General features: G+C 43.0%; 1 pseudogene; it reads left to right on the forward strand.

Annotated features, from left to right (window-relative positions):
• Positions 1-14042: 14042 nt before the first annotated feature.
• Positions 14043-14125, forward strand: LOC130290044 (U2 spliceosomal RNA; annotated as a pseudogene).
• The last annotated feature ends 1471 nt before the right edge of the window (positions 14126-15596 follow it).

Below are 15596 nucleotides of genomic sequence, written 5' to 3' on the forward strand. Positions count from 1 at the left end.
AGATGACAGCAGCGCATGCGCACGGATACCTTTGAGAGCCGTCTCTATGGCGACCGTGATGCCAGCTGACGATTGGCTCAGGTATCTGGTACGTCACAGGCGCACTGACATACAGAACGGCGTGCACGCCATGGAGCCTGCAGCGGCATCACACGCCATTACAGTCAACTGTCTTACCCGGGAAAAGAAAAGTATGTATGCTCCGCCTACCTCTTTATCATTAATAATCGTAATTATGCTATCTCATGTATTATTGTGCACTTTGAACCAGGGCATCTCACAATGAATGCACCTTATGTACACCGATTGCCCTGACATGTCACTTGTATATGTTTACAGCACTAATGCACTTTGTGATGTAAAGTTTTCTTTGTTAATAATATACACTGATCTTATGTAACTAATCATCTCACTGCTGTACAACCAATGTATAAATACTGTCAGTACCACTTGTGTTAAGCTTGAGAAAGGCTGCAAGCGGGCAGCCGAAACGTCGCTATGCCATCAGGCTAATAAATCCTCCACCTTTTGCATCTACTTTGGAGTGCTGCGGAATTTTTTTAATTTCATTATCTATCTATCTATCTATCTATCTATCTCATATCTATCTTTTTATCTATCTCATATCTATCTATCCATCTATCATCTATTTATCTATCTCATGTCTATTTATTTATCTATCTCCTATCTATCTATCCATCTATCTCATATCTATCTATCTATCATCTATTTATCTATCTCATATCTACAGTGGGGATCAAAAGTTTGGGCACCCCAGGTAAAAATTTGTATTAATGTGCATAAAGAAGCCAAGGAAAGATGCAAAAATCTCCAAAAGGCATCAAATTACAGATTAGACATTCTTATAATATGTCAACAAAAGTTAGATTTTATTTCCATCATTTACACTTTCAAAATAACAGAAAACAAAAAAATGGCATCTGCAAAAGTTTGGGCACCCTGCAAAATTTATAGCATGCACTGCTCCCTTTGCAAAGCTGAGACCTGCCAGTGTCATGGATTGTTCTCAATCATCATCTGGGAAGACCAGGTGACATCAATCTCAAAGGTTTTACATGCCCAGACTCATCTGACCTTGCCCCAACAATCAGCACCATGGGTTCTTCTAAGCAGTTGTCTAGAAATCTGACACTGAAAATAGTTGATGCTCACAAAGCTGGAGAAGGCTATAAGAAGATAGCAAAACATTTTCAGATGTCAATATCCTCTGTTCGTAATGTAATTAAGAAATGGCAGTCATCTGGAACAGTGGAAGTTAAAGCAAGATCTGGAAGACCAAGAAAAATATCAGACAGAACAGCTCACAGGATTGTGAGAAAAACTATTCAAAACCCACGTTTGACTGCACAATCCCTCCAGAAAGATCTGGCAGACACTGGAGTTGTGGTACACTATTCCACTATAAAGAGATACTTGTTCAAATATGGTCTTCATGGAAGAGTCATCAGAAGAAAACCTCTTCTACGTCCTCACCACAAAAATCAGCGTTTGAACTTTGCAAATGAACATATAGACAAGCCTGATGCATTTTGGAAACAAGTTCTGTGGACAGATGAGGTTAAAATTTAACTTTTTGGCCGGAATGAGCAAAGATACATTTGGAGAAAAGGGGGAACAGAATTTAATGAAAAGAACCTTTGTCCAACTGTTAAGCATGGGAGTGGATCAATCATGCTTTGGGGTTGTATTGCAGCCAGTGGCACAGGGAACATCTCACGAGTAGAAGGAAAAATGGATTAATTAAAATGTCAGCAAATTTTGGATGCTAACTTGAAGCCATCTGTGAAAAAGCTGAAGTTAAAGAGAGGATGGCTTCTACAAATGGATAATGATCCTAAACACACCTCGAAATCCACGGGGAAATTACATCAAGAGGCGAAAACTGAAGGTTTTGCCATGGCCTTCACAATCTCCTGACCTCAACATCATTGAAAATCTATGGATAGACCTTAAAAGAGCAGTGCATGACAGTCAGCCCAGAAATCTCAAAGAACTGGAAGACTTTTGTAAGGAAGAATGGGCAAAGATACCTCAAACAGGAATTGAAAGACTCTTGGCTGGGTACAAAAATCATTTACAAGCTGTGATACTTGCCAAAGGGGGCAGTACAGGATATTAACTCTGCAGGGTGCCCAAACTTTGGTAACACAACCAAAGAATAAGTTGGCCAGCACTATTTATTCCAAACTATTATATGGACCTGGCTTATAGGTGCAGGCTGCTGGGCTAAATATACAGCAACAGGAGAATACAGCAGCACACTGCTAGCACAAAGATATAGATAAAACATGAGTATATAGATGAAACATGAGTATATAGATAAAACATGAAAAGCTATACAGCTGTAGTGCAACAAATGAAAATATGAAATTATGAAACAGTGTTTCATCTATATACTCATGTTTTATCTATATACTCATGTTTTATCTATATCTTTGTGCTAGCAGTGTGCTGCTGTATTCTCCTGTTGCTGTATATTTAGCCCAGCAGCCTGCACCTATAAGCCAGGTCCATATAATAGTTTGGAATCAATAGTGCTGGCCAACTTATTCTTTGGTTGTATTACACATACGGGGGAGTGGCTACCTCCATGTTGGCTCTTGCACCCCACCCACCTCTATCAGGAGTATATAAGGTGCCTTGGATGTTTCAGATCCTGCCATGCCTGCTGAACTGTTCACACAGAGGCATATTCATAGTGTATTCATAGTCCCAAAATGAGGCCACCTTACTGTGGTGGGTCGGTCCAAGCTATTTGGCTGCCAAATTTGCAAGCTAAGTACCTCACTGTTTCATAATTTCATATTTTCATTTATTGCACTACAGCTGTATAGCTTTTCATGTTTTATCTATATACTCATGTTTCATCTATAAACTCATGTTTTATCTATATCTCTGTGCTAGCAGTGTGCTGCTGTATTCTCCTGTTGCTGTATATTTAGCCCAGCAGCCTGCACCTGTAAGCCAGGTCCATATAATAGTTTGGAATCAAATAGTGCTGGCCAACTTATTCTTTGGTCACATCTATCTATCTCATATCTATCTATTATCTATTTATCTTTCTCATATCTATCTATCTATGTATCTCATATCTATCTATCTATGTATCTCATATCTATCTATATCATATCTATATATCTATCTATCTTTCAATTATCTATCTATCTATCTCATATATATCTATCTATCTCATATCTATCTTTCTATCTATCTATCTCATATCTATCTATCTCATATCTATCTATCTATCTCAAATATATCTATCTATCTATTATATCCAAGCAATCCACAGCGGACAAAAATGCAGTAAGAAAGTGCGATGTGTTTATTCAATTTTCAGTGCAAGAGGAAAGCGCTACTTTTTAGCAGCCTCATGCCGCCATTCTCAAGCTTGTGAATGGCGGCATGAGGCTGCTGAAATGTAGCACTTGCCTCTTGCACTAACAATGGAATAAACACATCGCACTTTCTTACTGCATTTTTGTGCGCTGTGGATTGCTTGGATATACTGATTATCTGAGCCTCTCACCAAGGCTCACATTACTGCACGCAATTTATACTTCTTCTGATGTTTAGTAGATGTGCTGCTCTTCTTGTCTCTATCTATCTATCTCTTATATCTATCTATCTTATACCTGTCTATCTATCTATCTCTTATATCTATCTATCTATCTTATACCTGTCTATCTATCTATCTTATACCTATCTATATATATATATATATATATATATCATATCTATCTATCCTATCCTTTGTCTATCTGTCTATCTATTTCTCATATCATATCTCCACCTCTATCTATCTTTCTCATATGTTTCTATCTCATATCTATCTGTCTATCTCATATCTATCTATCTATCTCATATCTATCTATCTATCTATCTATCTATCTCATATCTATCTATCTCATATCTATCTATCTCATATATATCTATATATCTATCTATCTCATATCTATCTACCTATCTATCTCATATCTATCTCATATCTGTCTATCTATCTATCTCATATCTATCTATCTATCTCATCTCTATCTATATATCTATCTATCTCATATCTATCTACCTATCTATCTCATATCTATCTATCTCATATCTGTCTATCTATCTATCTCATATCTATCTCATATCTATCTCATATCTATCTATCTCATATCTGTCTATCTAGCTATCTTTCTATCTATCTCATATCTATCTATCTCATATCTATCTATCTATATATCTCATATCTATCTACCTATCTATCTCATATCTATCTATCTCATATCTATCTATCTCATGTCTATCTATCTCATATCTATCTATCTATCTCATATCTATCTATCTCATATCTATCTATCTGATATCTATCTCATATTTATCTATCTATCTCTTTAGTTTCCTTTGGAACAAGCCAGCATTAACTGTCCTAATCCTTTTATAGATCCCCACCATACCCTCTACTCTATCTGGGTTTTATAGTGTCTGCTATAAGACAGGCCAAGTGCCTCATAAAGAGTATATATAGTGTATTTGTAATAAGATGTGGGGTTTCTTCTTGCCTTGTATTAATGGCCGGCCCCTGTATAGTGATGATCTTCCTTGTGGCCTGTGAGGCTCCAGCATATTAATGCCGCTCTCTATTTACCCACGACGGTAGTAATAAAGAGGAAGACATTGTACCCCAGCCTTATTATACACTGAGCAAACATTTAATACTGTGTGCAATGTTCAGCACATTAAACTGTAACAGCTGCATCCACCGTCTATGGCAACATGGCCAGCGCAAAAGTGACATTAAAGGTGATTTATTGAAAGCCTCTGACTCCGCTGACACATCTGTCACCGACTGAAAGGCGACGAGGAGGATTATATTATCTTCTGCTCTTCTTATGTTGGTGCTCATTGGCTACTCGGCTTACGTTAAAAAATAGGGATGCCGCAGAGGATTGCATTAGGTAGGTCAGTGTTTTCCAACAGGTGTGGCTCCAGCTGTTGCAAAACTATAACTCCCAGCATGCCCGGACAGCCGTTGGCTGTCCGGGCATGCTGGGAGTTGTAGTTCTGCAACAGCTGGAGGCACACTGGTAGGTGTTAAGAAGATCATTACATGTCACAATAGCATAATCATCTTACGTTCACAATTCACTATAGTACTAATAAAATTGCATAAAAAAATTGGGAACCAGGAGACTCAGGATGAACATTACTGTTTGTCCATCTAGGAAAGGGAGAGCTTACAAGATGGACAAACAATAATGTTCATCCTGAGTCTCCTGTGTCACGCGGAGCAGGCTCTGAATTGACCCGCAAACCTCTGTCCATGGGTGCCCACTTCTGTAATAGGGTTGCCCCAGACCACGGTGCCAGTCCCAACACTACTAGGGTGCAGAGTGTAGCAAATAACACAGCATGCATGTCAGGGAACAGGTAAGGACACATAATGGTTAACAAACAACAGAAAAGCAATAGGAGCACTAACAGGGAATGCACAAAAAAATGTATGATTAGGGTCAAACAAGCCAGGTCGGTAACAGAGAGAGCAGTGCAGTACAGAATCAGAAGGCAATGGAGTAGACAGGAAAACAGGCCAAGAATATACACAAGATACACAGGAATAGCAAATCTGGGACAGGGGAAAGATTGTATATCGCAGGCAAGGACATGGAGACAGAGTACTGATTAAAAGACAAGCTCAGGAGGTTGTGGACACGATTGGCCAGTCATCCATGCCTCCTGATTGGCCTAGGAGAAAAATTGGCAAATTGTTTTCACCAAATATTTACAGTTTTGCCCCCAATGTGTCTTCCTGCTGGGTCCTTCAGAGATTAACTGAAATCTGTGAGAGGGGGGAAAATCCTGCAGTAAGTGTTTAATTCCCCTACAGCACCACCCACAGGAGACATAAAGCATTACACAAAGATCTGATTCTATTAACTCAGAATTTCCTATAAGGACATAAGCGCATGGATTTACTAAACTGAATAACTCTTTTAGGCTATGTTCACATGATACGGTTTTACCACAATTTCATGCTTTCATCCATGTTTTGCTGTAATTTTGCCAACAATGTGGCAAAAATTGTGTTATTTTACCAAATCACAGTAAAATAGTACTGTTTATGCCACAATTCTTCCCAAAATCACTGCAAAGCATAGAAAATACCCCCGCGTGTGAACTTGGCTGGAGAACCTTTTAGATCTCCAGATACATTTCATTTAGTAAATGCTCGGAGATAACGTACGATAAGAATGCTGGAGCATGTGGTGTTAGAAGTCTGCCTTATGCCGTTCCTCTGTTATTCCTCCGGAAAATGGATGAATGAATTGACATCTGGGTGCCCCCATTGGACAGTGGGAGGAGACACGCCCCACTCACGATGGTAACTCCCAGTTTTTAAATGATTTATAAATTGCCAGGAGGAATACTAGAGGAACAGCTCAGAGATGTAGATGTTCTATATCATAGGCAATATAGTATAGGAAAAGTTTGAATTAAATCATGTAAGAAACATCTACAGCAGTGTTTCTTAACAAGTGTGCCTCCAGCTGTTGCAAAACTACAACTCCCAGCATGCCCAGACAGCCTTTGGCTGTCTGGGCATGCTGGGAGTTGTAGTTTTGCAACAGCTGGAGGCACACTGGATGGGAAACACTGCTTTGGATTGTATAATATATAAAACATCCTGTTATATGATCTGTCTAGCACTCAGCATCATCTATGTTATATTTCTTTCCACTAGGGGGAGCATTGACACATCTTATGGCTATAGAATCAGGACCAGCTGTATCATATATATATATATATATATATATATATATATATATATATATATATTATAGCAATTTCTCATGAAAGTGAATAATGGACGGCTACAGACGTGGACACAATTGTTGGTACCCCTCTACTTTGTTAAAGACAAATACCCACAACGCTCCTCAAATAACTTCAAAATGACAAAAATTAATAAAAACTTATTGAAAATAAACTGTTGGGAATCCGACATTGCTTGTGAATTGTGGTTCAACAGAATCATTGTGAAAAACCAAATACCCACGTGCACCGCTTTGTCCTGTTTTCATGCACAGGACCCTCACCCGGAAGTGATATAGTGCAAGTGTTTATATTTTACCGTTGTCAATAAAGTTAAAAGGATTTACTAAAGTAATGCTAGTCACTGCAGCATAGCCACACCCCCTGGAGACCATGTGACTTTGATACAATATGGTTCCGGTTTTTAAAGTGCACCTGTTGATAACAAAAACTTTTGATATAATGTAGATAATACCATTATATGTATATTTGTAATATACATTGGTTTAAAAATATGTATATTTTTGGGTGACAAAAAAATTCTGTCCCTGCAGCAATTGCCTGTGTGTCTTTAAGAGGAGCCCAAATACAGGAAGTGAGGGCAGGACAAGCAGGGCTCTGTGCAGGCTCCTGGCTTGTCATTCATCCTGATGTGTGAGCCGTAGCATATCACAGAGCCTCAGTGTACAGAGCCCTGCTTATCCTTAGTGTACATAACCCTGCTTGTCCTCAGTGTACAGAGCCCTGCTTGTCCTCAGTGTACAGAGCCCTGCTTGTCCTCAGTGTACAGAGCCCTGCTTGTCCTCAGTGTACAGAGCCCTGCTTGTCCTCAGTGTTCAGAGCCCTGCTTGTCCTCAGTGTACAGAGCCCTGCTTATCCTTAGTGTACATAACCCTGCTTGTCCTCAGTGCACAGAGCCCTGCTTGTCCTCAGTGTACAGAGCCCTGCTTATCCTTAGTGTACATAACCCTGCTTGTCCTCAGTGTACAGAGCCCTGCTTGTCCTCAGTGTACAGAGCCCTGCTTGTCCTCAGTGTACAGAGCCCTGCTTGTCCTCAGTGTGCAGAGCCCTGCTTGTCCTCAGTTTACAGAGCCCTGCTGGTCCTCAGTGTCCGGGAGCCCTTCTTGTCCTCAGTGTACAGAGCCCTGTTTGTCCTCAGTGTGCAGAGCCCCGCTTGTCCTCAGTGTACAGAGCCCTGCTTGTCCTCAGTGTACAGAGCCCTGCTTGTCCTCACTGCACAGAGCCCTGCTTGTCCACAGTGTAAAGAGCCCTGCTTGTCCTCAGTGTACAGAGCCCTTCTTGTCCTCAGTGTACAGAGCCCTGCTTGTCCTCAGTATACAGAGCCCTGCTTGTCCTCAGTGTACAGAGCCCTGCTTGTCCTCAGTGTACAGAGCCCCGCTTGTCCTCAATTTACAGAGCCCCGCTTGTCCTCAGTGTACAGAGCCCCGCTTGTCCTCAGTGCACAGAGCCCCGCTTGTCCTCGGTGCACAGAGCCCTGCTTGTCCTCGGTGCACAGAGCCCTGCTTGTCCTCAGTACACAGAGCTCTGCTTGTCCTCAGTGTACAGAGCCCTGCTTGTCCTCGGTGTACAGAGCCCTGCTTGTCCCCGGTGTACAGAGTCCTGCTTGTCCTCGGTGTACAGAGCCCTGCTTGTCCTCAGTGTACAGAGCCCTGCTTGTTCTCGGTTTACAGAGCCCCGCTTGTCCTCAGTGTACAGAGCCCCGCTTGTCCTCAGTGTACAGAGCCCCGCTTGTCCTCAGTGTACAGAGCCCCACTTGTCCTCAGTGTACAGAGCCCTGCTTGTCCTCAGTGTACAGAGCCCTGCTTGTCCTCAGTGTACAGAGCCCTGCTTGTCCTCAGTGTGCAGAGCCCCGCTTGTCCTCAGTGTACAGAGCCCTGCTTGTCCTCAGTGTACAGAGCCCTGCTTGTCCTCACTGCACAGAGCCCTGCTTGTCCACAGTGTAAAGAGCCCTGCTTGTCCTCAGTGTACAGAGCCCTTCTTGTCCTCAGTGTACAGAGCCCTGCTTGTCCTCAGTATACAGAGCCCTGCTTGTCCTCAGTGTACAGAGCCCTGCTTGTCCTCAGTGTACAGAGCCCCGCTTGTCCTCAATTTACAGAGCCCCGCTTGTCCTCAGTGTACAGAGCCCCGCTTGTCCTCAGTGCACAGAGCCCCGCTTGTCCTCGGTGCACAGAGCCCTGCTTGTCCTCGGTGCACAGAGCCCTGCTTGTCCTCAGTGTACAGAGCCCCGCTTGTCCTCAATTTACAGAGCCCCGCTTGTCCTTAGTGTACAGAGCCCCGCTTGTCCTCAGTGCACAGAGCCCCGCTTGTCCTCGGTGCACAGAGCCCTGCTTGTCCTCGGTGCACAGAGCCCTGCTTGTCCTCAGTACACAGAGCTCTGCTTGTCCTCAGTGTACAGAGCCCTGCTTGTCCTCGGTGTACAGAGCCCTGCTTGTCCTCGGTGTACAGAGCCCTGCTTGTCCTCGGTGTACAGAGCCCTGCTTGTCCTCAGTGTACAGAGCCCTGCTTGTCCTCGGTTTACAGAGCCCCGCTTGTCCTCAGTGTACAGAGCCCCGCTTGTCCTCAGTGTACAGAGCCCCACTTGTCCTCAGTGTACAGAGCCCCGCTTGTCCTCAGTGTACAGAGCCCCGCTTGTCCTCAGTGTACAGAGCCCCGCTTGTCCTCGGTGTACAGAGCCCCGCTTGTCCTCGGTGTACAGAGCCCTGCTTGTCCTCGGTGCACAGAGCCCTGCTTGTCCTCGGTGTACAGAGCCCTGCTTGTCCCCGTTGTACAGAGTCCTGCTTGTCCTCGGTGTACAGAGCCCTGCTTGTACTCAGTGTACAGAGTCCTGCTTGTCCTCGGTGTACAGAGCCCCGCTTGTACTCAGTGTACAGAGCCCCGCTTGTCCTCGGTGTACAGAGCCCCGCTTGTCCTCAGTGTACAGAGCCCCGCTTGTCCTCAGTGTACAGAGCCCTGCTTGTCCTCACTGCACAGAGTCCTGCTTGTCCCCAGTGTACAGAGCCCTGCTTGTCCTCAGTGTACAGAGCCCTGCTTGTCCTCAGTGTACAGAGCCCTGTTTGTCCACCCTCACTTCCTGTATTTGGACTCCTCGAAGAGACACAAAGTCAATAGCTGTAGGGACAAAAATATACACATTTGTGAACCAATGTACATGACAAATATATATATAATGGTATTATCTACATTATATAAAAAGTTTTTGTTAACGACAGTGCCCAGTGTGGGGGCACTGCAGAGAAATTGACCCCCTAATACAATCTGTAGATTACAGATAATCATTGGAGGTTCCTAGCAGGGGATACTTTGGGACATGCCTATTGTCAATGGACCCCTATGTCAATTGAGAATTATCTAAAGTCAAAAAGAGGTACTCTAGAGGAGAATAAAAGTCAAATCAACTGGTGCCAGAAAATTATACAAATTTTTAAATTACTTCTATTTAAAAATCTTCATCCGTCCAGTACTTATCAGCTGCTGTATATCCCAGAGGAAGTTATGTAGTTCTTTCCAGTCAGACCACATTGCTCTCAGCTGCCGCCACTGTCCATGTCAAGAACTATCCAAAGCAGGAGAGGTTTGCTATCTGGATTTGCTCCTGATGTGGACAGTTCCTGACACTGACAGAGGTGTCAGCAGAGAACACTGTGATCAGACTGGAAAAAGCTACATAACTTCCTGTGGCGCATACAGCAGCTGATAAGGACTGGAAGGATTAAGATTTTTAAATAGAAGTAATTTACGCATTTGTTTACATTTCTTGTACCAGATTTAAAATCTAGTACCCCTTTAATTTGCTGCATATGACTTTCTATACACATATGGGTATGTGAGACTATGAATAAGGACTGATGTTATTTGAGTACAATATTATGTATATAACAAGAATATATATAATGAGATATGTAAAGCAATAATATATTCAATTATAAAGGGGTACTCCCCTGGAAAAAACATTTTTTTGAACCAACTGGTGCCAAAAAGTCAAAGAGTACCTGTCACCAAACTAAACTTTTACTATATTGTTCCTTATATTATTAGAAGACACTTTGCCATTTACTTGCTGTTAAAATTCTCAACCTTTACATATTTTTAATGTGATTGAAAAAACGGCCACTAGGTGGCTCTGTTCTGTTCCCTGCGCAAGTCAAACAGTTATTTTGGTCTCCTTCCGGCCTGGAAGGAGACCAAACTCAGAAAGTGCGTGCAAGGCATAGCAATGTACAGCTCCTGCAGGCTTCAGTGATGTTGCGCCTGCCGGAAGCTCACACAATGTGATCAAGGGGAAAGGTAGTTAGGAGTAGTTAGGGAATATAATCTGAGTTAGTTCAGAAAATATGGTTTGATGACAGGTACTCTTTAAACAGATTTTTAAATTACTTCTATTTAAAAATCTTAATCCTTCCTGTACTTAATAGCTGCTGTATGCTCCACAGGAAGTTCTTTTCAAATTTCTTTTCTGTCTGACCACAGTGCTCTCTGCTGACACCTCTGTCCATTTTAGGAACTGTCTGGAGCAGGATAGGTTTGCTATGGGGGATTTCTAGTCAGTTCCAAAAATGGACAGAGGTGTCAGCATAGAGTAGTGTGGTCAGACAGAAAAGAAATTTGAAAAGAAAAGAACTTCCTGTGAAACATACAGCTCTGGGATATAACAGGTTGGACAGAAGTGGCTGTGTCTGTGATTTCCTTCACCGGTTACATTCCTGAATATATATACTTGTGCATTTTTTCTTTGTAGCCTACGCTACATTGTGAAGACCTTTGTGTTACACATCATATATGACTTAATTTCTCTTCTTCGTGAGTCATCTTGTAATAATGAGCTCCACAACCCTGGCAGACGGGTCGCGATTATAAGCTTGGGTACAGGCAGCGTCTTTATTTGGAATATTTACGTCTCATTTATCTCCTGTCATTTCCGGTGAATTGGGTGGATTTGTGATATATACGGTGCTGTAACAAAAGTATGGACTATTGAAGCTCTGGTCTGGGGGGCAAGATAAGTTATCTTAAATGATGGCGCCGCATTGTGGGCAATGGCCTGATACATTGGAATGGTAGACGTTATCATAACAATAGGATTACTTGGGAAATCAGAATGTCCACCTCTGCCCTGCAGGTCCTCTGTATATGTTGTGAGCCTGAGAGGAAGGACAAAGAGAGGGTTGCAAAAGATAAGCAATGTTCTGACTTAAAGGGGTACTCCACTGTCCCAGCGCCTGAAACATTTAGGTCCAAATGCTGGGTGTGGGCTGCGGGGGGTTGTGACGTCACGCCTCGCCCCCTCAATGCAAGTATATGGGAGGGGGCGTGACGGCCGTCACGCCCCCTCCCATAAACTTGCATTGAGGGGGCGTGGCCGTGATGTCACAACCCCCCGCAGCCCGCACCCAGCATTCGGAACTCCCCGCACCCAGCAAATTTTCTGGATGCTGGGCAGTGGAGTATCCCTTAAAAGGGGTACTCTGGAGGAAAAAAAAATTATCAAATCAATTGGTGACAGAAAGTTATACAGATTTGTAAATGACTTCTATTTAAAAATCTTCACCCTTCCAGTACTTATCAGCTGCTGTATGCTCCAGAGGAAGTTGTGTAGTTCTTTCCAGTCTTTCCACACTGCTCTCTGCTGCCACCTCTATCAGGAACTGTCTAGAGCAGGAAAAAATCCCCATAGCAAACCTCTCCTGCTTTAGACAGTTCCTGAAACGGACAGAGGTGTCTGCAGAGAGCACTGTGGTCAGACTGAAAATAAATACACAACTTCCTCTAGAGCATACAGCAGCTGATAAGTACTGGAAGGATTAAGATTTTTATATAGAAGTAATTTACAAATCTGTATGTCTTTCTTGCACCAGTTGATTTGACTTTTAATCTCCTCTCCTCTGGAGTACCTCTTTTTTGACTTTAGATAATTCTCAATTGACATAGGGGTCAATTGACAATAAGCATGTCCCAAAGCATCCCCTTGCTAGGAACCTCCAGTGATTATCGGTCATCTACAGATTGTATTAGGGGGTCAATTTCTCTGCAGTGCCCCCACAGGTGATAGGAAGCATTGCGCAATGCCCATTCAAATAAATCGATGGTCTGCCCTTGTAATGCAGATCAATAGACACTGGGGGAGGCTTATCAAAACTTGTCCAGAGGAAAAGTTGCTGAGTTGCCCATAGCAACCAATCGGATCGCTGCTTTCATTTTTGACAAGGCCTCTGAAAAATGTTAGAAGGGATCTGATTGGTTGCTATGGGCAACTCAGCAACTTTTCCTCTGGAAAGGTTTTGATAAATCTCCCCCATTGTTTTTAACTGCTGTTCACTTTGGCCCAGAGATGAGGATCCTGAGCAAATAAATCCCCTCTAGTGACTTAAAATTCCATAGTAGAACATATAAAAATCGTCTTTGAAAGTAGTTTAGAGGGAACCTGTCCCATTGAATTTGCAGTCTGATGTGTTACCAGAATGTTATAGAGCAGTAGGAACTGAGCAGATTGATAAATAGTCCAGTGGGTGGTCCTTATCAGTAAGTGACAGCTTCTGATCACTGCCCATTGTATTGTTAAACCCAGAATGTGTGGTTAAATGTAAAATTTTATAATCCTCCCAGTTCACTGCCCCCATCATGATAAACCACCCCCTGCCTTTATTTTTATTATTTTTTAGTTTTCTACCTTGATATTGATCTGTATTTTCTGCTCAGTCTCAGTCAGATTTACAGACTGGGAAGGGGCGTTCCCCAGCAGGTGTGACATCATCTGAAACCATACAGGGGAGAACCTCCTCCCCCAATCCCCAATCTGCTACTCACAGCTCAGAGCAGTTCATTGTGTGAGATGAGCTATGAATGGCTAAGGCTGCACACATTCCCCTCAGCATTTCTCAATTTTGGACTTCTGCCAGGCCAGCAGGAGTCCAAAGTCTGTGCAAAAGATGGCAGAAAATGTGCTCTGGACAAGTAGGGAGACACCTAGTGGCAGCTTTTTTAAACACAAACAAAAGAGAATTTTTTTTTTTTTTTTTTTTTTTTTACAATAGAAAGATTTTTTTATTTACCATAAGGAGTACAATAGCAAAAATGTATTTTAATGAGAGTGCCCATTTAAAGGAAAACTCTCCCCAATTTCAACTGCACTAACCTTTGGTACTGACTATGACCCAATCCGTCCTTGTGTTGGTTGTGTTGCTGTGTTATTCTTCTTTTAGCAAATATGCTAATTCACTTCTCGGCCTTTTGGCTAAGATCAAGTGTAGTATCTGTTCTTATCAATTTTTCATGCCGGTGGGCAGTAACACCGTTATGGGGCTGGTGGGGATGGGTGCTGCATGGAGGGTGCAGGTGTACCAGGGCTTTCCGGGGCTGGTTCTGAGGAATCAGCTCGACAGCTGCCCCGATGTGACCTGATCCTCTGGGTCTCGCCACGAGGCTGAGAGGGTCTAGAGCCGAGGTACTTTTGTGCCTCGGGGAGTGGTGACCCCGAGGTGCCGAAACTCACTGGGAATACTGGCTCACTGAGTTGAAGCACGGGCACCATAGTCTCTTCACCTTGTGGCACTCACCTCTTGATTCCCAGCTTTCTGGTTAGGATCAGAGACATTTTTATAGATCCGGCCGGATGTCCGGGCAGTATATCTGCACACATTCACTTATTTATTTCTTTTTGTCTCACTGTGTCACTTTTTGCGTGTTGTGTGTTCACAGGATTTGTCAGGTGTCCCTCCTGGCGGTCTAGGGGAGGTGTGTGTGGCCATTAGGTTCCGCACCTCCCTGCAAACAACCTGGGTACTCCTGCTTTGGCAGGGTACCTACCGTTATCGGCTCTGCGGGCAGATACCTTGGCTAACGCCAAGGTGGATGCCGGGAGTATTTGTGGTCCCCTAGTAGCTTCGACGAAAAGGGACATCGAACCTGGAACCTCGCAGGTACCTTTTGGTCCGGAGGCGAAGGGTAAGGTTTGTTGGGGGGCCTCTCTCCTATCGGAGAAGGGCTTGCGATAGACCGCATCCTTTGTGCACGTTTTTTTTAGTGTAACACGTTTGCACTTTTTCTTGCACTTTGGGTGAATCGAGAGCACATTCCTCGGCAAAAAAATTAGTGCTTTGCCCGGCTTATCAATTTTCATTTTATCCTTCTGTCTTGCCGCTCTGTGTCAGTGTCTCCCGTGCATGTGCTGCTTCCTGGATACACCTGGAAGGGGCGGCAGCACAGCTTCCCATCGGCGGCCATCTTGAACCTGATTAGGCAACACACATGGCGTTTCCAAAAAAAGGTAAACCACAAAAGCATGAGATCTAAAATAAATGATCTCCTAACTGGGACCTTACTGTGTTCCCTAGTTTGGTCTATTGTTGGATCCTCTGATTTGTCATTCTAATTTTGAGAAAGCTATGATGACTTCTTCCTAACCTTCCCTGCTGTTCTATATGACAGTGTCTGTAAAAAATACAAAAATAACATAGTAAAAACTCATAATAATCTAGTACAATAAAATTCTTGGCATTTCTTAACCTGTTCATGACTTCATCCCGGCTCAGGAGGGATTCTGACTTTTATTGTTTATGTAGATCTAAGCCAGGCACCCTCCCATTCAGCCTTTCTATTACAAAGCAGGACAGTAGGGGTTACTCTGGCAGAAACAAGATAAAACACCTATTAAGTTATTACTTTTTATAGTTGGAGAGACAATTAAGGACCACAACCGTGAGAAGAGGAACCTCTGAGTCAGACAACACAGATGTTAGAACAGGATGGAAGAGCAGTTCCATAAATAC

Source organism: Hyla sarda, chromosome 8 (assembly GCF_029499605.1).
Source record: "Hyla sarda isolate aHylSar1 chromosome 8, aHylSar1.hap1, whole genome shotgun sequence".
NCBI lineage: Eukaryota > Metazoa > Chordata > Amphibia > Anura > Hylidae > Hyla > Hyla sarda.